Source organism: Lissotriton vulgaris, chromosome 2_1 (assembly GCF_964263255.1).
Source record: "Lissotriton vulgaris chromosome 2_1, aLisVul1.2, whole genome shotgun sequence".
NCBI lineage: Eukaryota > Metazoa > Chordata > Amphibia > Caudata > Salamandridae > Lissotriton > Lissotriton vulgaris.
The window spans coordinates 635417753-635441441 of record NC_141687.1 but is presented as its reverse complement, the minus strand read 5'-3'; positions in this window follow the sequence as shown (position 1 = coordinate 635441441).

Genomic DNA, 23689 nt, shown 5'->3' with positions numbered 1-23689 from the left:
GGATCCCAGTGCGACCCAGGAACCACTACCTCCCATAGGATTTCTTTTATTTAAAAAAAGGAGGGAGGCCATTTTCGACCCCGGGGACCACCGCCTCCCTTGGGCAGCCCATGTAAACAGAAGGGGGCCACACGGCCCCCTACCTGGAGCCGTACAAGGCCCTAGGAACTACCATCCCCCAGGGCCGGCTCCTGCTATGTCCTGGGGTGCCATCCCCAGGACATAGTTGTTTGCTTTTGCTTGGCGGGAGCTTTGACAGCTCCTGCCAAGCAATAACAAACATTCTGATTCCAGCAGATGGGAGCTGTCAAAGTTCTCCCGCCCACTGGAATCGGAGGTTTCATCTCTGTTGGCAGGGAAAGAGATGAAAGGATTGCTCCTGCATGGAGGGAGCTGCATTTCCAGCAGCTCCCTCTGTGGAGCAGCATTGCTGGCTTCCATGGGAGGCAGGGAGCCGGCAGGGACCGTGAAGGCCTTGAGACACCCCCGTGGTCCCGGGGAAATGAGCAGGAAATGCAAAATAAAGGTCAGAAACTAGCAGAAAGAGGCAGAATAAAGGTGAGAAACGAGCAGAAAGAGGTAAATTAAAGGTCAGCAAAAAGCAGAAAGAGGCTAAATAAAGGTGAGAAACAAGCTGAAAGAGGCAGAATAAGGGTCAGCAATGATTAGAAAGAGGCAAAATAATGGTGATAAATGAGCAAGGTGCTGCATTTCCAACAGCTCCCTCTGTGGAGCCGCAATGCCGGATCCTATGGGAGGCGGAGAGCAGGCAGGGAGCATGGGGGCCTTGAGGCGCCCCCTGTGGTCCTAGGGAAAGGAGCAGAAAAGAGCAAAATAAAGGTCAGAAATTAGCAGAAAGAGGCAGAATAAAGGTGAGAACCTAGCAGAAAGAGCTAGAATAAAGGTGAGAAACGAGCAGAAAGAAGCAGAATAAAAGTCAGAAATTAGCAGAAAGAGGAAAAATAAAGGTCAACAACGAGCAGAAAGAGGCTAAATAAAGGTGAGAAACAAGCAGAAAAAGCCGGATTAAAGAAGAGCAATGATTATAAATAGGCAAAATATAGGTGAGAAATGAGCAGAAAGAGGCAAAATAATGACCGGCAAAGAGCAGAGACAAGCAAAATAAAGGTGCGAAACGAGCAGATAGAGGCAGAATAAAGTTCAGAAAAGAGCAGAAAGAGACAGAATAAAGATCATAAAGGAGCAGAAAGGGGCAGAATAAAGGTCATAAACGAGCAGAAATAGACAGAATAATGGTCAGAAGGGAGCAGAAAGGGGCAAAATAAAGGTGAGAAACTAGCAAAAGAGGCAAAATAAAGGTCAGCAATGATCAGAGAGAGGCAAAATAATGGTCAGAAAAGTGCAGAAAGAGGTAGAATAAAGGTCAGAAGGGAGCAGAAAAAGGCAGAATAAAGGTCAGAAGCAAGCGAAAAGAGGCAGAATAGAGGTCAGAAACCAGCAGCAAAGGCATAATTATGGCAAATTAAACATCAGAAGTGAGCAGAAAGAGAAAAAATAATGGGCAGAATGAGCAGGAAGAGGGAAAATAGAGGTCAGAGACGAGCAGCAGGATGCAAAGTAGAGGTCAGAAACGAGCTGCAAGAGGCAGAATAAAGGACAGGAGTGAGCAGAAAGAGGCAAGAAAATGGACAGAATGAGTAGAAAGAGGCAAAATAGATGGCAGGAGCAAGGATAAAACCGGCAGAAAAAAGAGTGGAGGAGGCACAAAACGGAAGGCAGCAGAGGGTAGCGGACTGCAGGCAATCTGGACTAGAAGACCCTCACAGTGGTAGCTGGCACAAGGACCTGCTCCTGTGTGCCCCCTTCTTGTTTTACTGTGCACCCACTGACAGAGCAGTGCATACGCTCACCCACCCACTCAGGCACCCACTCACAGACTCCATCAAAGACTCATGCACCCACTGACAGACACACTCAGACACTCATGTACCCACTCACAGATCCATTCAAGAATGTATTCACTCACTAACAGACCCACTTAGACTCAGTCACACACTCACAGACCCACTCAGAGACTCACTCACACACCCATTCACACACTCATGCATCCACTCAGAGACTCACACACCCACTCATAGACCCACTGAGACACTCATATACCCACTCACAGATCCCCTCAGACACTCATGCATCCACTCACTGACCCACTCAGACACTCGTCCACTCACTCAAATACTCAAGTTCCCATTTACAGACCCACTCAGAGACTCATGCGCCCACTCACATTTCCACTCAGACACTCATGCACCCACTTAGAGACCCACTCAAAGACTCAAACAACCACTCACAGATCCACTCAGACACTCAGGCACCCACTCAGAAACTCATTCATCCACTTACAGACCTTCAAAGACACTCATGCACCACCTCACAGACCCAGTCAGAGAACCATGCATCCACTCACAGACCCACTCAGAAACTCACACATCTAGTCACAGACCCACTCAGAAACTCATGCACTCACTCATAGAGCCACTCAGGAGACTCATGTACTCACTCACAGACCCACTCATGCACCCACTGACAGACCCACTCAGACACTCTAAGACCCACTCACAGACTTACTGACACACTCATGCACTCACTCACTGTCAAATGTTAGTGGTTACATTTAGGAAATAACATTGAAAAAAACGTATAATGTCACTTTAAAAAACACAGGTGAAATGAAATGAAATGAAGTAGCACTTATAAAGCGCATGGTTACCCGAAGGCATCCCAGCGCTAGGGTCGGACCGCCATAGACTAAGGCAATCAATGTGGAAAGAGCCAGGTTTTAAGCTTCTTACGGAAGATGGAGTGGTCTGATTCTTTACGTAAATGGAGCGGCAAGGAATTCCAAAGTCTGGAAGCATTATAGGAAAAAAGACGTCCACCACTTCTAGACCTCCTAATTCTGGGAACGGACGCTAAATGAAGGTCATTAGAACATAACTTTCGAGGCGCTCTGTGGGGTCGGACAAAAGATGAAATAATCTCCGGTCCATTTCCCTCAGCATCTTAAGGGTGGTACAAAGAGCTTTAAAATAAACCCTTTCCTCAATAGGGAGCCAATGTAAGGATCTGAGGGCGGGTTTGGCAGATTGAGAACTAGGGACACCCTCAAGAATCCGGGCGGCGCAGTTTTTTATAATTTTCTGACACCACCACTTGGGTGTCATCAGAATACGTAATTATATGCACCCCTAATGGCAAGACAATCTCTGCGAGGGGGGCCATATAAGCGTTAAAAAGAGTGGGATTCAGGGATGACCCCTGAGGCACACCACAATGCAACGATCTAGAACTTGAGATGGCTTCACCCCCCGAAAACCTGGTAAGATCTGTCCTCCAAAAAGGAACGCAACCAGTCAACGCTGTTCCTGTTACACCCAACTCCTTAAGTCGGTGAATTAAGATACGGTGATTCACCGTATCGAATGCCGTGCTGAGATCTAACAATATCACCAGCTAAGGATCCCCCTGCATCGAGGATTCTTCTTGAGTCCTCTACGATGGCCAATAATGCAGTCTCATTCCCTTGTAAGGGGCGAAATCCAGTTTGGGTTGAGTGTAAAAGCTTACCCACTTCCAGGTGCTTGGAAAGAGCCATGTTGACATACTTCTCCGCGATTTTACTCACCCAGGGTAAGGTAGTAGGGATGTTATGATTAAGAAGCAACATTAAAAAAAATTGAAATTCACTGAGAAAACCAAAGGTTACAGGGACGTTATAGTTAGGAAATAGAATTAAAAAAAACCTTAGAAATTCAATGAAAAATTCAATGAAAAAAACAAAGGTTCCAGGGACGTTATAGTTAGGCTCAGATACCAATCATACAAAACCAGTGAAATTCAGTAGTTATAGTAGGCTGAGCTGACTATAATGTATGCCCCACAATGCACTGCTTATGACCTCACATATTACATGACTTAGAAGTCGACCTGCCGCTAGTCCAGGACTGGCTTCGGACAAGATTCGAGGAGCTCGCCCCTCGGAAACCGGTCAGGACAGCCCCCTGCCCGGATTCCGCTCCTTGGTTTACCGCTACTCTGCGGAAAACACGCCAGGACTGCAAAAGGTCTGAAAGGCTCTGGCGGCGCAGTTACGCGCCTGAGGAGAAACTGAAGTACAAGGGTGCGATAAAATCTTACCACAGACAGATTGCCGAAGCTAAAAAGATCTACTTCGAGCATAGAATAGACCAGGCTGATAACACGAGCCGGGAACTATTCCGAATTGTGAAGGAATTCACAGAACCGGTAGCGGCCGCTAGGGTTCACTCCCATACTGAGGAGTGGATCAAGCAGCTTGCTGACTTCTTTGTTGACAAGATCCGTAGGATTCAGGACTCTTTCGATCGGGTGGAGTCCCTGGAAGTGGACGCAGCTGTGGAAAGTGATCTGAAGGTCCTTCCATCCGCTGCAGCCGAGCAGGTGCCCACTCTTTCGACGTTCCCCCCGCTATCCTGCGAGTCCTCTCTGGAGCTGCTTTCCCGGTTGAAATCTGGATCCCCCTTGGATGCGTGTCCGGCCAAATGCCTGAGCTCGGTGGCACCAGCTATTAACAACTTGCTGAACCCCTTGCTCAACATGTCTCTGAGTTCTGGAGTGGTCCCTAAAGAATGGAAGCATGCTCTTATTCTCCCGCTCATTAAGAAGCCTCTGCTCGACCCTTTACAGTGGGCCAACTATAGACCAATCTCCCTCCTCCCTGCTCTGGCGAAGGTGGCGGAGAAACATGTTCAGCACACTCTTACCACCTTTATAGAGAATAACAATCTGCTGCATGACTCCCAATCTGGTTTCCGTGCTAACTATAGTACGGAGACAGCTCTTGTGGAGGTGACCGACGCCATCAGGGAGACGCTTGATCTTGGGGGAAAGGCCATGTTGGTCTTGCTGGACCTGTCGGCGGCATTCGACACCGTCCCACACGCCGGCCTCCTCCGAAGACTCTGGGAGGTTGGTCTGCGGGGGACGGTGTTGGACTGGTTTCAATCCTTCTTAACCGACCGTCGGCAGGTGATCTGGGCTCCTCCGTTCTCCGCGGAAATGCCTTCGCTAGAGGTGGGGGTGCCTCAAGGATCCATCCTGAGCCCCACCATTTTTAACATTTATGTGGCCCCTTTGGCGAAGGTCGCGGAGGCATTTGGAGCCCGGGTCATTTCATACGCTGACGACACCCAGCTCCTGTTCACCTGTAGGAAGGGAGAGGTTTTTAATGGCGACAGAATCAGAGACTGCCTAAGTGCTGTTTTTGCATGGTTTCAGCACCAGAACCTGAAGTGTAACTCGGATAAGTCCGAGTTGCTCTTTTTTGGCTGTGCTGAAGACCCTGGCTGGAAATCGTGGTGGCCTTCCGACATGTTCCCCCCTGAGAAACCAGTTGCCCAAGTAAAAAATCTGGGTGTGGTATTCGACGACAGTCTTTCCTTTCGTCCCCACATCACGGGCCTGGCGGGAAAATGTTTTGGTATCCTGAGGATGGTGAGGAAATTTCTCCCACTGCTTTCCCTTCAATATCGCAAGAACATTGTGCAAGCACTCGTGGGTTCGCGTTTAGATTACGCTAACGCACTCTTCGCTGGTCTGCCTAAATATCTGGTATCCAGATTGCAAGTGGTCCAAAACTCGGCGGCCAGAGCCATCTTTGGCCTTCCACGGAGAGCCAGTGCCTCTCTACTGCGTGGAAAACTGCATTGGCTGTCTATTCCCAGCAGAATTAGTTTCAAAGTCCTTACGTTGGCGTTTAAAGCCCTCCACTGCATCGGCCCAGCTTACCTCAGGAAGCGGATTGTTCGCTACGTTCCTCGGAGGAGTTTAAGATCTGCTGAGCTGGCTAAAGTGGAGATACCAGTGATCAAACGCGTGCGGATGGGAGGCCGGTCTTTCCAGTTTATGGCGGCCAGGTTGTGGAATGAGCTCCCTCTATCACTCCGCAAGGCTAATAATCTTCTGGCCTTTAGAAAGGAGCTCAAGACGCTCCTATTCTCCACCTAACCAGTGGGCCTACAGTGTTTCTGCCGCTGGGTTTTTTCTTGGTTGTGTTCAGGACTCTCTGCCAAAGCGCCGGGACACCCGTTCTGGGTAGCCGTGCGCTCAAGAAATACAGTTCTAACATAACATAACATGGTCACTGACATCATATGAGTGAAATCTCTGCCTAACTATAACGTCCCTGTAACCTTTGGTTCTTTCAGTGAATATCTAAAGGTTTTTTTGTCTATTTCCTATTTGCTAAATATAACGTCCCTGAAACCTTTTGTTTTATCAATATATAAATATATATTTCATTGAAATATAGAGGTTAGATACAATACTAATAAACTCAGGCCCTTCTGTTTTTTGTCTTTTTTGATGATGATCATTTTAAATTGAAACTTGAAGGAATGGTATCTGTGTCTCTTTGCAGCAGAAAGGGTTTTCATCCTCTGATAAATGTTCTGGCATATGTACATACTTGAAATCTTGGAGCAGTCGGAGCTGGTACTTTTATATGATTACATTTTATGTAATATGCTCTACACTCATTCTTATCACTCCATCCTGCTTCTGTTTGCTTTATTAATCATTTAGGATTACGGTACACATTTCTAAAATGCCTTTGAATTTATTTTTTTCCTTGTATGGGACATTTCAAGTTTACTTTTCTAAGTGAAAAATGCCACTTTTTTGCTGATCTTTCCAATTTTTCTTAACCACATCCGCGCTAGTTGAATTCTCCTTATATGCTGAGATTTTTAAAAACCCATGCTCCATGACGAGCTGGGCTCGTCATCAATGTGCGAGGAGGCTACACCATGACGAGCCCAGCTCGTCATGAGCCTGGAAGGGGTTAAACTGGTCTGAACAAAGAATTGCTGGTCGTTGCACCAAAATACTAGCCAGCTGGTACCCTAGCCATCGACAGCTGCTCTGGCTGAACAGTGGACACGCTTGTCCAGTCTCACCTTCTCATGACCATCTAGTAACATGCTGCTTACATTCTACATTCTTGTGCAGTGATGAGACTGGGTGAAAACACACATGGCACAGTGAGGCTTGTGTGGAAGTTCATAGAGTCGAGAAAGCACAGACATACACATACATACTTTTGAAGTTCCATTACTATTACTTTTCAAATCCTGGAAATCCTTCTAGTTCCCATTGGTAAGGCTTCTTTCGATCCCTTGCCATTCTCACTTATTCAGTGACCCCGGTTTGCCAACTCCTATGATATTTGCATGGTTTGGCCAAAGGCCAGCACCCCGATTGGAAAATTGTTCCTGCACCAATGCCCATGTGTGTTACATTTAAAATGTGGTACAAACCCCGTTTTACATGACCAAACTGTGCCCACACTGGCCCATCAAATGATAAATGGCCTGAGACTCGTGCATCTCGCCTTGGTGAAGGGCGGAATTCCCGACAGTGCCAAGGCCATACATTCACATCCTAAATCTCTTAAACTGTCTAGGGCTATTAAAGGAAGCGTAGTTGCTTTGTTTTTGTCTTTGCTGTTTTTCCTCGCAGAATGTACATATTTGAATGCTAGAAAAATAATAAAACATGAATGTTGATCAAGTATTTTAAAATAAAACTATTTTTTGAATGAGCATTTGAGGGTCTTGTTTAACAAGTTAACGAGTGAGTAACTTTTCCAAGGAAGTCTTAGGCCGGGCCTGCCTTATGTGACATTGGAGTACTCGCCCCTCCCGCACGACACATAATAATATCATTCCCCGTCCCCTCTGGAGACCATGCGGTGTCTGAACGTCGTCCTGCTTTCACACGTTTCAGCAGTAACTTGCCCTTTCGCCCTTATTAGGGAGCTGGAAATGCACCTCTCTGGTTTGAGAGGGTGTCAGCATTCGCATCCTGTGCTGGAAACTCAAGTGCCCCCTTTTCAGAAAGCAGGGATGCCACCCAGGCTGCAGCATTCCCACACTCAGCCAACCGCCCTCCCTCCTCCCCTGAGAGACAGGCCCACCCCTCTGAAGAGCTGGAGAGCCGCCGCTCTCTTACCCCCTTCAGCCCACGGCCTTCCCTTTAAGGAGGATCTCTCCCCTGGGGAGATAATCTCCTTGTTGTTTTGTTGATTTTGCTTCAAAGACTCTTGTCCCTGTGTGAAGTCCCTCATCCTTGTATCAACAGAGCAGGTGCAGCCGTCGCGAATAAAGCCACCGCCCCATGCTCTGCCAGCACCCCCCTGGGCTCTGCTGGGGCAAGAGTGCAGGCCCTGCCCTCCCCAAAACGCCATTCACCCCTCCTTCTGCCTCCAGGCCCCCTGCGCGGCTGTCAATTAGTTCCTGTTAACACGGGGAGGAAGCTGGCCCCCGGGGGTGGCGCTGGTGATATGACACGTTCGCACCCCGGTATTTGCTTGGGGCTGCCCCTCGGAATGTCTTTAGGGCTGTCTGATTGGACGTCAGACAGACCCAAAGACATTCCGTCAGTTTTCTTTTGCAAACTCGGGCAGGGAGGTGAGTCTAATATAGCCTAAAGTGTTCTACGTCATGTGAATGCAATTAATTGCAGCAAGTGTTATGTATTCAACAGCATTGCATTATTTGAGAAAGGTGATTGGTCTGGTCGCATAGCAGGTGGCCATGTAGTGCTGTGATGGGAAAAGACAGCGCAGTACAATACCGGAGAGAACCACAGGAGGATGGCAGACGCGGCAGAAGGATCAGAAGCATGTCTACCCAAGAACCGAGGCCAGTCTCACACAAGAATAGTAGGCACGACCCAGGAGCAGCTGTCTCTCGCTCTACTACACTCTACTCTATGCATGACAGTGACAAAAGATGCCAGACATCACACACCACACAAAATTACTTCTCATACAAGACACACCTGCAATCACAGCCTTTAACCCATTGTCAGTGATGCTGAGCACAACTAAGCATTCTGGCGCTCACTGCTCGCTTTAATGCACATTACAAGTGCACCTACATGTGACATGAGTAGAGAGATATTCTTGTCATCACACACCACACCAAAACATTTCTCATACAAGACACACCTGCAATCACAGTCTTTAAATTATTGGCAATAGTGCAATGTACAAAGACGTGGAAATTTGAAATTGTACAACTTCATTTATTTACAAAACACAAAATGAATATAGATACATAAATACCAATAGGTTGGCCCCAAAAAAATGCACAAATCCAGATGTAAATGTTAAAAAAGAAATACCATAAAACCGGGTGCCCTATAATGCGGTGCAGTACAGTGTATTGTAGTACACAACATACAACCTATTGCAAGAAGCTTCAGTATTATATACTACATTTCAGTACAATACTGTTCAATAATGGTCAAATATAATGCGATGCTGTGCACTACAAAGCATTGCAGTAAAGCACAACACACAGTGCAGTGGAATCCAAATGCTTGGCTTGTTCAGTGCTATTCCTGTCATCTTTTGTTGATGGCCAAACACCCCGTGGGCATTAAGGCTTTTGAAAGTGCACGCCCAGGGTTCTTCCCCACGTGCAGGTAGAATGCATCATTGTGCACACTCGATGCAGGTGAGTGGGTCTTGAGGTGAAGGCGGGGAGGTTTATCACAAATGCAGCAGCAGTCGCGTGGTTTCTGTTCTAATGAAACGAATGAAGCATCACTTTACGCACTGCCACATAGGCGAATTAGGCCGCCTGGAGGTTCCTGACATTGTGAGAGCCGGGGGCATCCCTAGACTTATTAATCTCATACATATGACAACGAGTGTGACGTCTCTAGGGTGAGTTAACTTTACTACAAAGATTCAGGGTGGGTTTGAGGTGGTGGCCAGAGATTGGAAATCTGTTTGCCCTCATCATAAGTTAGTAGTGGATAAGGCTAGAACAGCCAGAATTTAATTAATTGAGGTATGCAGTTATTTTCATGGTGCAGACAAACTTCAGTGAATTGGGTATCAGTGAGTTTTAGAGTCAAATTAATAGCAAAGCTAATGCTAATTTAAGGAAAGGCCAATCAAGCAATACTCAGCAACAAAGGCGATACATATTGTGCACAGAGGCACCCTACGTACAGATACGTGCAGTGCACACACAAACCCGCATGCAGACACAGGGACAACACATTTGCAGGCATAATTCACACAAAGCTCAAAACAAAAAAAGATGGCATGAATACAGACCACCATAAATATAGCATCCATACATAAAGACCAACATGCAGCCACCAGCACACACAGAGCAGGTGACAAATAACCATCTGTTCACACACAGTTATGCTATGATGGCAGACAGCAGCAGGGCCACAGGAATTACGCAAATCTGCGGCTGCTTAAAATTTTGCATAATTATGGATTTGCTGCATTTGCCATGTAACCCATAATCTGCAAAATTTACAAAAAAAATGTTTCTAGCTCAGCCGAATCAAAAGTTACAATAAAATATAGTGGCTCAGGTTTGTGCTCACCGGAACATTATTCGCAAAGTTTGACTGTCCATCTTTAAGTTTCTTATTGCTAAATTTGGAAGTTGCATTTTTACTAATAAATTGAACTCTTAATCCAGGCACTGTTACCAGGTGTAAAAATTACAAAATAATGAAGTAATGCTATCGCAAAATGGGCTGCATTATGCCACATATTCATCTCTTAAATTGCGAGTTGCAGATAACTCCTGGCTAGTATTTAGTAGAAATGGAAATATTGTTGTTTGAGAGCAACACAACTAGACAGGCTCATTCCTTGCCCAATGCTAAATCCAATTCTGGACATAAACAATGTCTGTGCACAATTTTGGATTACGAATTGATGCAATCAATATATATATATATATATATATATTCACAATATATATATATATATATATATATATATATATATATATATATATATATATATATATATATATATATATATATATATATATATATATATATATATATATATATATATATATACATATTCACAAATGGAAGGGGGCAGCCCCCTTCCATTTGTGAATACAGCCCCCAGGGGTGGCTCCAGGGGCATAAACCTAATAAATGTGGCCAGGCCTCAATTTTTTTCTTTATTTCCAATGCAGCTGTATAGCTGCATTTATGTCCTATTTTGGGGGGGATGGGGGTGGGAGGGTTTTTGGCCCCAAGGGGTTATCCCTACCCCACCCCCTTATATTTTATTTGTAAACATATTCAGGACAGGGAACTAAGTCCCCGAATCCTGTAATGACAGCTATCAACATTCTTCTCGTGTTGCTGGCAGACAATCAAAGAGCTCGCACCCGCAGAAGTTTTGTCAAAGCTTCCAAAGTGTTTTGCACACAAAAAAACGCTTTTCCTATGGAAAGTTGACGTAACTATAACTATAACTATAACTACCACTGGGTAATATAATATATATATATATATTTGTCTTTTTTCTCTCATCATAAATTGCTCTGTCACCTTAAGGAATTTGCAAGCGGACTGTGTTGTTTTGCGGAGCTATTATCGACCATTGCATCGAGTAACCATCGAAATAAGCTAGCATAGCCGAGTCCTGGGTAAATATCGCGATTCGCGACTGTGCGTTAACAGCATTTTTCCTTGAGTTATACCGGCCGATCCTCTCGCGAGACCGAGAATGGGTAAAGTGTAGAGTACATTCCAGCAATTTGAGCTCTTCTCGCGCGTTAATGACAGGCGAAGGCAGTTGCACCCTGAGAGTAATGCACATCCTCATTGTGTGAACAGCTCCCACAAGTCACCCTTTGCAACTGTTTGTTCAGAGCTGGCTGCAATTAAGAGTTGCAAACAGAGCTTTTCTATGCAAAGTCAGACAATTAGAGCGGTTCATGAGAGCATTGGAGAAAGGAGCTCTGAATTAGCACTTTCAATACACAAGACCGCCTCTTTGTGATCCCGGGGGCCTTTCATGCTCCTTTGAAAGGAAGAGTGCAGATAGGGTTTCCCTCTGCTTCTCTCTTTTAAGCCTGCCTGATCCTGGGGCGACTGAACCCCCTAATCTGCTCTTGTACATTTCAATGTCTCCTGCTCCTTTGGGGGGATGATCCCGCCGCTTCATAATGGCCCAGGTGCAAAGGAACTTTGTCTGAGTCTAGGAGGGGGAGTAAATCGCTTTAAAGCCCCCTCCAACGCTGCCCAGGACTCTCACCTCCTTCCGGGATGGCGGGCCCTTCTGCCCTGTAAGATAAGGCCCTCCACGCAGCGCAGCGGCAGCACTCGAGCTAAGCCCAGCCGGAGATGTCAAGCGTGTGCAGCGGGGTTTTTCAGCTTTCGGGACCGCTGCACCTCAAAACCCCGCCGCCTCGCCATGTCTCAAATATGTCACGGTTCCGTTTACTGCGCTATCTACCCTGTTCTCTTCTTCTTTCCCTGCCCCATTTCCTTCACTTCCACATTTTGCTGTGCTGCTAAAAGGCCTTGCGTCACGGGCCGCCCAGAACCATGCATACCACTTTGACTGTCCAAGACGCACGAGACAACGTGCAATTTGCTAAGATGCAGAACTGGTTAAAGGTGTCGCACATCACACGTGCCTCTGTCAGCTATGCAGAAATTCTTGTTTTCCCACCGCATCTTTTCTCAAACTTCTTGCTCCATCCCACTTATGACCGCCATCTTTTCGCACCCTCCCAGGCCTTTTAACAAGCCTCTCTATTCTTCTGTCGCTCCTTTGAATATGTCCCTTTGCTTCTTCACTTCTTTTGCCATGTGTCCCAATCTTTCACGCATTTTACCTCTAGCCCTCTCTTTAGTTCTCTCACATTTCTTTTTAGTTGTTCATCTTTTCCCTTCCCGTTCTATCTTGTTTCACAATTCCCTCCACACTCCTCAATTCTACACACATCAAGGGGCAGATTTATGAAGGGCTTGCGCCACGTTTACGCCGCCGTTCCGTGACGCAACGGCGCGGAAACGTGGTGCATCCCTGCGCCCTATTTACAACGTGACGCATCTAGGAGATGCGTCACGTTGTACAGCACTGCGCCATGAGGAGGCATTCCTGCGCAGGGGAGGGCGTTCCTGCGCAGGAACGCCTCTTGAAAGTGGCTGAGTGAAATCTATGAGATTTCACTCAGTCACTTTCAGTACAATGCTGCGTCAAAACCCTGCGCCTGCTTGAAGCAGGCGTAAGGCTTGAGGCAGCATTGAAAGAATAGGCCCCCCCAGACCATTGCTGGAGCTGCGTCGCGCTTGCGACGCAACTCCAGCAATGCGCCACATTTCCGGCACAGATGCGTCACGCATCTGTGCCGTTTTTGCCCCATGGTGCGCCGCATCATAAATGCGGCGCACCATGGGTGGCGTAGCTGTGGCGCACTGTGGCGCATGTTAACTGGCGCATCCCTCGGGATGCGCCAGTTAACATAAATCTGCCCCCAAGTGCTTCCCTTTCATGATCCTCACTCCTAACGTATTTTAGGCTTTCCTATCCTATACATGCTCTCTGCTCATACGGTGCTAAGTGGCTTGTTCTCAAAATGGCGGCCCCATGAGTTTGGGCCGCATGCCCTTCAACCGCCTGCTCAAAGAGGTAAGGGTCTGCACCTCGTGGGGTATAGGAGTCCATGGTATGCTCCAGACCTCAACATTCTGCTCGCTCTGCTTTTTGCCCTTCCCTTCCATTCCCATATCCAGTTTACAGTTCAGCTACATGACCACTGAAGTAGGTACAGTAAATAAAAAATGAAGAAAATGCCAACAAATCTCCACACAGCCACTCATTGATTTACTTGCATCGGAAACAGAGCCTTTAAATCAAGCATTGTTTATTCATCATGATCAAATGCTGCTAATATTTATTAGTCGTCAATATAACAACAATCACCACAGTTCTAAAGTGAACCTATCAAAGAAAAACAGGTATTAAAATCTAATAGAGACAGATACAAGAGACTGGCCTGCTTACTTACAATCTTTCTTACTACAACCCCTGACCTTTCTTGTCAGAGCCGTAATTCTTGAAGTGAATTCTCTCCCGAGACAAAGCTGCTCCTTCCCAATCTTTGTCTCTTTTCACTCCCTTTTCTTTTTTTGTCTTCTAGGTTATCAGTCTCCGCATCCTTCCATAGGAGGCTGACCTCACCAGGGTAACATGCTCATGCTGAGCATAGGCTGATATCCCAGGAGGGGGATCAGAAGGAAGAGTTATGCAGAGATGGTGGCAAGCAAGACGAAGACCCGGAGCGATGCTTCGATTACATCCTTGCATTACTCTGAATCCAGATCTCACTTGCTCAATTAAGTAGTACAGCCCTTGTGCCTCCCAGACGTACCCCACAAATTAAAATAAAAAACCCTCCCCCTCAACACATCAATATTTTTACAACAATCCCCCACCAATACAGTTGGTCTGGAGCAACAGGGCGGGAGGTAGAGACTAATTAAAGTGAGACATAGACTCAGATTAATGAAATTACCAGTAAGTAATCAAAAATATACCCCTTTGACCCTCTCACTTTGATCAATTACGAAGTAAAATATCACAAGCTAATTAAAACGAAGACACTGTACATTTCTGCTCATAGAAAAATACATGTTATTCTAAAAAATAACCGTTACCACTGTTCCTTCACAGTAGAAAGATCTTTAGAACCAAAAACACTTTTCACCTTGCACTGCTCTTTAGTGCTTAATAAAAGTGAACGGAGCCAACCAAGTTGCTGCCTTGCACATTTCGGCTAATGAAGTCTCCTGAAATTCCACTAAAGAGATAGACATGTCTCTGGTTGATCTTCCCTGGACCCGCAAGGGAGAGTGAAATCCAAACTCTTTATATGCCAAGGCAGTCAGAGATCTAACCCATCTATCCAAAGTCTGGGTAGAGGCTCTAAGCTTTTTTGGTAGGACAGAAGTTAACAAATAAGAAAAAAGATAGTCTAAAACTGCCACTCACAACATAGATTAGCATTGCCCTCCTCACGTCCAAAGAATGTAACCCAACCTCTTCTTGCAACTGAGTGTTGGGAAATAAAACAAAAAATAACTTGCTGCTGAGTATGGAAGGAAGAGTTAACCTTCGGGATGCATGAAGGATCTGGCATCAGTATAATCCTGTTGCAACCAAATGGGATTTTGACTACGCAACCAATTACCATTACAAAATTTGGCCAACAACAAAGAAATCACGATTCGACAGGCAGATAAAGGCGGAGCACTTATCATCATGGACACTGAGTACTATGAACAGGAGGTGGATACACATGTCAAAGATCAAGAAATTTACATGGAGATGGCAACAGACCCAACCAAGGAATTTGAGAAAATTCTAATCAACATCATGGAAAATGCAACACAAATTGGCGTGATAGGCCAAAAAGAGAATGAGTATCTATTGAAATCGAACCCTGCAATACCATACATATATATGATACCCAAGATACATAAGCACCCTACCAAACCTCCACTACGACCAATTGTATCTACAATAGGATCTATACACGAACCAGTTGGAAAGTTTATCGACCGACACCTACAGAACATTGTACAGAAATCCTCCACATACGTGAAAGATACCACCCACTTCTTAAACATTCTTGAAGAACACAAAAGTAACATCACCAAAGACATGATTATGGCCACTATAGATGTGAAGTCATTGTACACTTCCATACCGCATGATTTAGGTATGATCGCCATTGAAAGCTTTTTGGTAAATGAAGAGAAGAATGAAGATCTGAAGGTATTTATACTAGAACTAATTCACTTCACCTTATTCCACAGCTACTTCACATGGAAGGAGAAATTCTACGTACAATCATCTGGAACATCGATGGGAAATTGCGCGGCCCCCACCTATGCTAACACGTTCATGCACAGATTTGAACTTGACAATATACTGAATCAACAAAATTGGTCCAACAACTTGATCTTATACAAAAGGTACATCGACGACATATTTGTATTATGGAAAGGCACAAAAGAAACTCTCCTTACTGCCTTACAGCAACTCAACAACATTCACGAAAGAATCCAGTTTACTTTCACCATCAATAAGGATGTAATATCCTTTTTGGATGTATCCATCACCAATCACGAAGGAGAATTAACCACCAGTGTCTTCACCAAATTAACTGACAGAAACAATCTGCTTCACTACAAAAGTTTTCATCAGCCGTCTTTAAAAAAACACCTACCATTTTCTCAACTGATCAGAATCAAGAGAATAGCGTCAACACCAGAACTGTATAACAAACACAAAAAAGAAACTTTACTCAAATTCAAAAACAGAGGATACCCTGAGCCCATCCTGGAAGCAGCTGCTGAAAGAGCGGATAAACTACAGAGACACCATCTGTTATCTACACAAGTCAAACCAGAAGAACAAAGAGCAGTGTTTGTCTCAAAATTCTCAACAAGAAGTTTTTCCATCAAAAAAACCATAATGAAACACTGGCCACTACTGGCCTTGGAAGAGGATTTCAAAGGACAGTTCAGCAATTCACCAATATTTGCATATGAGAGGACTAAAAACCTGAAGGAACTAATCAAACCAACACAACACAAAGTCACTGATGCACACAAAGGAACTGTTCCTTGCTACAACTGTGGTAATTGTTCAGCCATAATCAAGGGGAATGTAATCAATCATCCCACAAAAGGTACCCCCATCACACTCAAAGTATCAGGCACGTGTGATACCAACAACGTGATATACCTATTGAAATGTCCATGCGGCCTAGCATACGTGGGAAAAACCCAGAGGAAAATAAAAACCCGAGTGGTTGAACACAAAAGTAATATCAGGTTGAAAAATCAGAAATCCACAGTTGCGGTGCACTTCAATGAAGCAAAACACAATCCAGCACAACTGAAATTTTGCATCCTAGAAAAAGTTGAGAATTTGCCAGGAAGAGACACGAACAATCACCTACTGCAAGGAGAAACATTCTGGATTGACTTTTTATGCACCCTGCACCCGAAAGGGTTAAATGAAAGGATCGAACTTAGTTGCTTTTTGTAGCACCTTCACACAACAGCAATCATATAGGGTGCCCTCGCACTCTAGAGGATCAGAGTTGACATGTACAGTTTGTTGCCAAATGTTTGTACAACATATGTATATAATTAGATTGAATCATTAAGTACAGATTGCATCTTTACTATGTTCCCCCGCATCACGGTGATACCACATCGCAAACAGCACATTTTTCTTTCAGACATTTTTCTTTCCGTTTTTTCTTACACTCTTTTCAAAGTCTTTATTCACGTTTAGCGCAGTCACACACATTGTTCACGTAACAGATCACATCACTTGTTTACATTTTGTTCCACGTGATCGGCATGACATAGAGTCCGCGCGCATAGAGCGTCACACACTGCGAAAGTAAACAAAGCGGTCCCACGTGACCGGCATATAAACCATAGAGATACCGGGCAGCGAGAGCGACGCACGCCGACGGTCCACCGTTGGAACCTAACAGGATCAAGTATTCGGTAAGATTAGGTTAGAAGTCTTTACGGGTGGGAGACAAACGCTTGCTACATTTTACAAAAGTTAGCCGAAGTTGTAACACAAGCGTGTCCACTCTTTTTGTTACAGCACACAGCTTCGTATACAAACCACGAGGGCACAGGTCAGTTACACGGTAGTTTTACCAAACCCACATGTATTCATGTTATCGACTTGAACACGGGGATATAAGGTACCATATCATTTTGAGAGTTTTGCACACCGGGGAACTTGAAAAACGCGTTCATATTTAACCATTGGAAGTAAATGACTTATCATTGATGTATTTTGCTTGTCTCAAACAAAATCGGTATACTATTAGTAAAGGAATGTATTTTGGTTTTCAGACACAAAGTCCCCTGAGGAAGAGCTGTGTAGCTCGAAATGCATCGGGCAATGTATAAAATGATGATTACAAATATGTGATTGAAACAAAAAGGATAATGAGAAACGAACATTGAAAAATTTCATGAGAATTAAATGAAATGAATCAAACAATCGAGTAAAGAAATTTATTGAACAATCTTTTCACCGACACATGAAAATATTCAAAAGAGTGCGGATGTGATTGTGAATCCTGTGACACAGGAAACACGCAAAACAATCAGTATAATGCTGTCATCAAAAACCCTAAAAAAGGTGATTTACGTGAGAGAGACCTAAACTCACTCAGGCACCTAGCAGAGGTGATGGCCACAAGGAAAAAACTTCAAAGTAATTATTTTAATATCTGCTGAGAGAAGAGATTTAAAGAGAGGACATTTTAGTGCCTGTAAAACCAATGAAAGATCCCAGGCTGGAGAAGGAGAAGGTGCAGGACGAATATTATCAAACTTTTTGAAAAGTCTTTGGACAGACCACAATCCTCTTCTAAATTACCCAAAGGTGGTCTGAAGGCCTTAATCACAAACCATTGAATTCTCAGGGTGAAGGAACTGAGATCCAATGAAAACCCATTCTAGAGGAAGTCCAGAATCTGCCGCAGAGTGGCTGTCCATCCGTGCATTACCATCTAAAGCAAAACCAATGCCTAGATTAGTAGAAATAATTGGATAGCCTTCTAGAGGCCTGGAAAGAGAAAGATACATAATCAGATAAACCTGCCACTTCCTACCTCCAAGTGATCCTTACTAAAGTAAATGTAAATGTGTGTATACTTGTAAAGCGCACTATCACCTAGAAGGTATCTTGGCGCTGTATACCGCTGTGGAACCTTTCCTGGCTTTACCTGTGAGATGCCCCTTACTGGGCACCTCCAAGGTGAGGCCAGGCATCCTAGTGCTTTCGGGGCCGTTGTGGAGATTAAGCAAGCTATTGCCCAGAGGTACAGAGTGGGACCCATGATTAGAGTAGGCACCCAGGCGAGAATTATCGAGTCCGTGGAGATTGAGCCCAAGACCCTGCCGCGTCAGGAATTGAACCCTGGTCCCGGGCCAGACCTCTGCCTCATGGTCTGCCGCTCTAATCAGTGAGCCACACTTCTCCACTAATGAGTTGGTGTGTAAACTGGACAAGACCAGAGAGCAAGGAGTAGTCAGGAGAAGCCAATTCCTGGTCTATCTTCATCGCAATTGGTAGTTGAAATCAGGAGGAGCGAGGCAATGCCGGAGAAATCAGTGTTATGCAAGCTCCCACACTCGTCACTCTGACAAAGAACCTCTGAATCAAAGGAAACTCAGGAAAGGCATACAGGAGATCGGTCTGCCAAGGGCATGACAGAGAATATATGCCCCAGGAGTAGTGCTCACTCATCCTTGAACAGAATCAAGGAAGCTGAGAATTGAGCGAGGTTGCAAAAAGATCGACCCTCAAAACCTCCCATCTCTGACAGATTTGAAGAAACAACTGGGGAGAAAGACAGAATTCATGGGAGGAGGGAATCTCCTTGCTCAACCTGCCCTCTTGAACATTGGGAGAACTCGGAAAAAAAAAGATCTCAGGGAATTAATGTTTGACTGTGTCTAATGAAAAATCTGATCAGAAATGGTGAAAGAAAGTGAACCCTCATCCCTCTCTGGTAGTTACATAGAAATTGTCCATGGTATTGTGCTTTCTGACTAAAATGGCGTTGTGCTCCAGTAGGTTAGAAAATACCAAAAGAGCCAGTCTGATCACCTCCAATTCCCTCCAATTTGATTATCTGCTGCTCCGAGGACGTGTCCAACACCCTGGATCTAACGTGACCCTGTCCAGGCACCCCAGACCTTCTCTATGGCCTCCATCGTTATTATCATAGAATCCTCAGAACATAAAGGAACCACCTTCCATATATTTTCTGGATCCAGCCAGCATGCCAACTCCATCTTTATCTCGTCTGACAACGGAAATCTCAGCAACCTGTCCTGAGAGACAGGAGACCAATGAAGAAGAATATATTGTATTAGCTTGTTTAAATGGAACGGAGCCCAAGGGACCAAGAACAAAGCTATGCTCAACCCCTTTGGTCCTTTATCCACTGACACTTTTGGACAAGGAGTCCCCAAGAGATCTGTAACATAGGAGTGAATCTTTAGAACCCTTCTCTTGGGCATTGTAACCACCACTTGATGTGAATGGAGCCTGGCCCCTATAAAAGTTTGATCCAGATGCAGGACCCACTGGGACTTTTTTCAAATTTATCAGGAATCAATTACTTTTCCGTGTGTCCAGAAGTCTGTGCACCTGAACAGAAGCTAACTGTAGGAATAATGAGAGGACGAGGCAGTCGTCCAAATAAGTCTTAACACAAAATTCCCTCTTTATGAAGGAAAGCCATTAAAGGGGTCAGGATCTTTGTGAACCCTCAAGGGGTAGATTTCAACCTGAATGGAAGAACTCTGAATTGAAAATGTGCGTTCTCTACTGCAAAACGTGGCAATTGTTGGTGAGTCGGGTGTATAGGCTCGTGTAAGTATGTCCCCTATATATTATTTGTTGCCATGAATTCTCTGTTTGATGCCAAGGGAATCACTGGTTGCAGCATGACCATCCGAAAATGAATTCTCACCAATGCGTTGACCATTTTCAGCTCTAAAACCAGTATGCACTTCCCCAGGACCTTACACACAAGAAAGAGGATGTGTAAGCACCATCCGGACTCGGACACGCCACACCTATGGCGGTTGTGCCGGTCCCAGGTAGAACAAGGGGGTGGGCGCGGTGTGTTGAGGCTGATTCGCCCCTGCTCCCCGCCATGATTGGGCATCACAAGCCGGGCCCCGGAAGCACTCAAGTGCTTCCTGAGCAGAGAAGGAAAACAAGTACGGAAGCCGGATTTTACAGTTTTCTTCCGGGAGGGGCATTTAAAAGGGTCTGTGGAGTGGCAGGACAGTCTTTTCCCTCCCCGTGCCACAGCGGTTAGCCCACGTAAGGCCTCCTAAGAGTCAGAGGCTGTCTCTCTTTTTTTCCCACTCACCATCCCCTGAGGCTGCAGGATTTGATTTTGTGCAGTGTGTTTTTCTCGTGTTTTCTTTGCAGATGGTCCGAATTGTTTTCTTTTCTAAAACTGTTTTAGGTATCTTTTGTACCTAATTTTCCTTACAGGATGGCGGCATTGTCGTATTTTATGTGAAATAACCTTGGTTTGAGATAAGGTCATGATTTGTGGGAAGTCTTTATGTTACGTGGTAGGCATCACCATTGTCATTGGGGATGCCCGGGGGGTGGAGGGGGGGAGGGGAGGGGGAATGACTCTCATGGAAATCCAGGGGGCAGATAGAGGGCCTAGGGGGTACCCAGGGATATAACGTTATGGGGAACTGGGTCTCCTGCGCAAGGTCACTCCGGTAGGAGGGTGGGATCTAGCACGTTGTTGGACCAGTCATGACCTTGCCCGTTGGCTCAACTCAGGATTGCAGGAAAGCAATAATGTATATATCTTAGTTTATGTCAGGAATGACCATGTATTAGATAACATGTTAAGGTTCGCCTTCTGAAATAATGTACATTATAATGTATAAGAATTTTGGTGTACTGATGGATTGGATTGATGGATGGGTCTTTTCTGCGTATTGTAAATGTTGTAAATATAAAAGTTTGTAATCAATTTGTTTTGTTTTAATAAATTACAGCTGGGGTTTTATGACCCCTAACCCAAGACATAGTGTGATGTTCATTTATTCCTTCGGGGGAGAGTAGAGTGTTTGGGACTCCCAGAGGGGGACGGGGGAGTGTCTAGAGAGAATGGGGATTTCTGAAGAGGGGACTCTGCCATACTTGGCCATATGGAATACACCCCTGGACTCTCTAATCCTGGGGGACTGGGATGATTGCATTCTTTGCCAACAGTGCAGAAATCCCTGCCCACAAAACGACCTTCTTTAATGGATCTCTGCGGACAGTATTAGGGATTTCCCTGTGTCAGGAGGCAGAATCAAACTCTCTAATATATTTTATTGCTGACTAGATTCAAAACCCAGAGATCTGAGATTGAGCTGAGCCATACATGGTGAACTCCATGATTCTTTTTCCAGCCTGCTCCAATGTGAGAGGAGTAGGAAGATAGTCCGGAGCGATGCTGGGTGACCCCACCTTCCTGGTCAAATACTGAGCTTTCCCTGAATTTGGGGGTTGAAAGTTTCTAACTCTAGAAAAATAAGACTTCGGGGCATATTATCAAGGCAGGCAAAATGAAATTATCACCCCTTTTGTGGCCGTTTTCGGCCACAAAGCGGTGATTATTTCATCATCCTATTAACAAGCTGTCGCTAACATCAGTTAGCGACAGCTTTTAGGTGATAGTGAGCGTTTTGGGGCTCGCTTTGCATGTCAGCGATATTTATTGCTAATGACATGCAAAGTGGGCGTACCCAACCTGTTAGCAACTGAAAGCAGTCACTAACATCGCTATCGTCTATTAAAAAAGCAGGCGTAGCGACAAAAAAATTTGCGCTAAGCACGAAAATCGCTGAAAACTAACGCCTGCTCAGACCAGTTCTTAGCCTGTATATCCAATGGGAGGTGGATAATCAGGCTAAGTCCCTAATAGCGTTAATGCCCGAATATTGCTGGATTTCCAGCGATATTCATGCATTTTGCCGCTATCGCCGGATATTTTATCGCTTTGGAGATAAACGTTGCTAATAGCACGTTATCTCTGCGATAAAATTCGGCGATGCGCGGCGTTAAAAAATATGTCGCTAAGCTTATTTAGCGATAAATATCGCTAGGTGTTGATAATATACCCCTTGGTCTCCTTTCTCGTCGAGTCTCAAAATTCTTTATTCCGAGGCATGGAAGGTGTAGAAGATGGTGTTTTGTATAACCAAGTATCTTTCGTGGAGAAGTGTGGCTCAGGGGTTAGAGGCGGCAGACCCGGAAGCTGAGATCGGCCCTGGACCAGGGTTCAATTCCCCGCCTCGGCGGGTCTTGGGCTAAAAATTCCACGAACTCGATAATTCTCGCTCCGGTGCCTTCTTGACTCACGGGTTCACACTCTGCGACTCTGGGCAATAGCTTGCTTAATCTCCACAATGGCCCCTCGCGGCGGGATGCCTGGCTTTCACCTTGTGGATACCCTGCCGGGGTTATCTCACAGGGGAATACCAGGACGGGTTCCCTAAGCAAGCGCCGGGACACCCACTGCGGGTAGCTGTGCGCTATATAAGCTCAAATACATTTACATTTTATTCTTAAAAGACATTGTTATTATCTCAGCCAGCTGAACCCTCAAAAGCTTCCTATCATTAAAGGGGATTTTCAAAAAAATCTTTTTTCTGAAAAGTCTGCTTTCAATTCAGGAAGCCATAGGTTTCTTTTGGCTAACACCACTGCCCAGAAGCCACAGCAGAAGTTTTAATAATGTCCAGTGACACATCTGTGAGATAATTGGCTTGTTGTTCCATCCCGAACAGTATCGCTGAGATAATCGAGCTCTCCTCGATGGCCTCTGCCAAAGATTCAAAGTCGTTAACTAAAGACTGAGCGGTGTAGGTTGTGTACGTTGCTGCCCTCAGAGAAACATTTCAAAGCACCAAAACACATTTTGAGACCATTGTCCACTTTATGATCAACCATATCAGTAGGAGAACAATCAACATGATTCAAGGAATGCCTGTCATTTAGCGGTGCCAAGGTGGAGTCCACCTTAATGGACCCTGGAATAACCTGCTCTCTTTTCTCCAGCTAGTGTGTTTTATGTACGGATCTCAGAACCTGAGCCTGATCCATTTTTTTCAATTTCTGAAAATTAAGTCTTTGTTCTTTGAGCACATAGGAGGAGTTGAAGAATAGGTCACCTTCCCCTGCTGAATGTGGATCAAGCCCCAGGTGAAGGAGAAGCTGTGCAAAATCCTCTGTAGAAATGTACTTTCC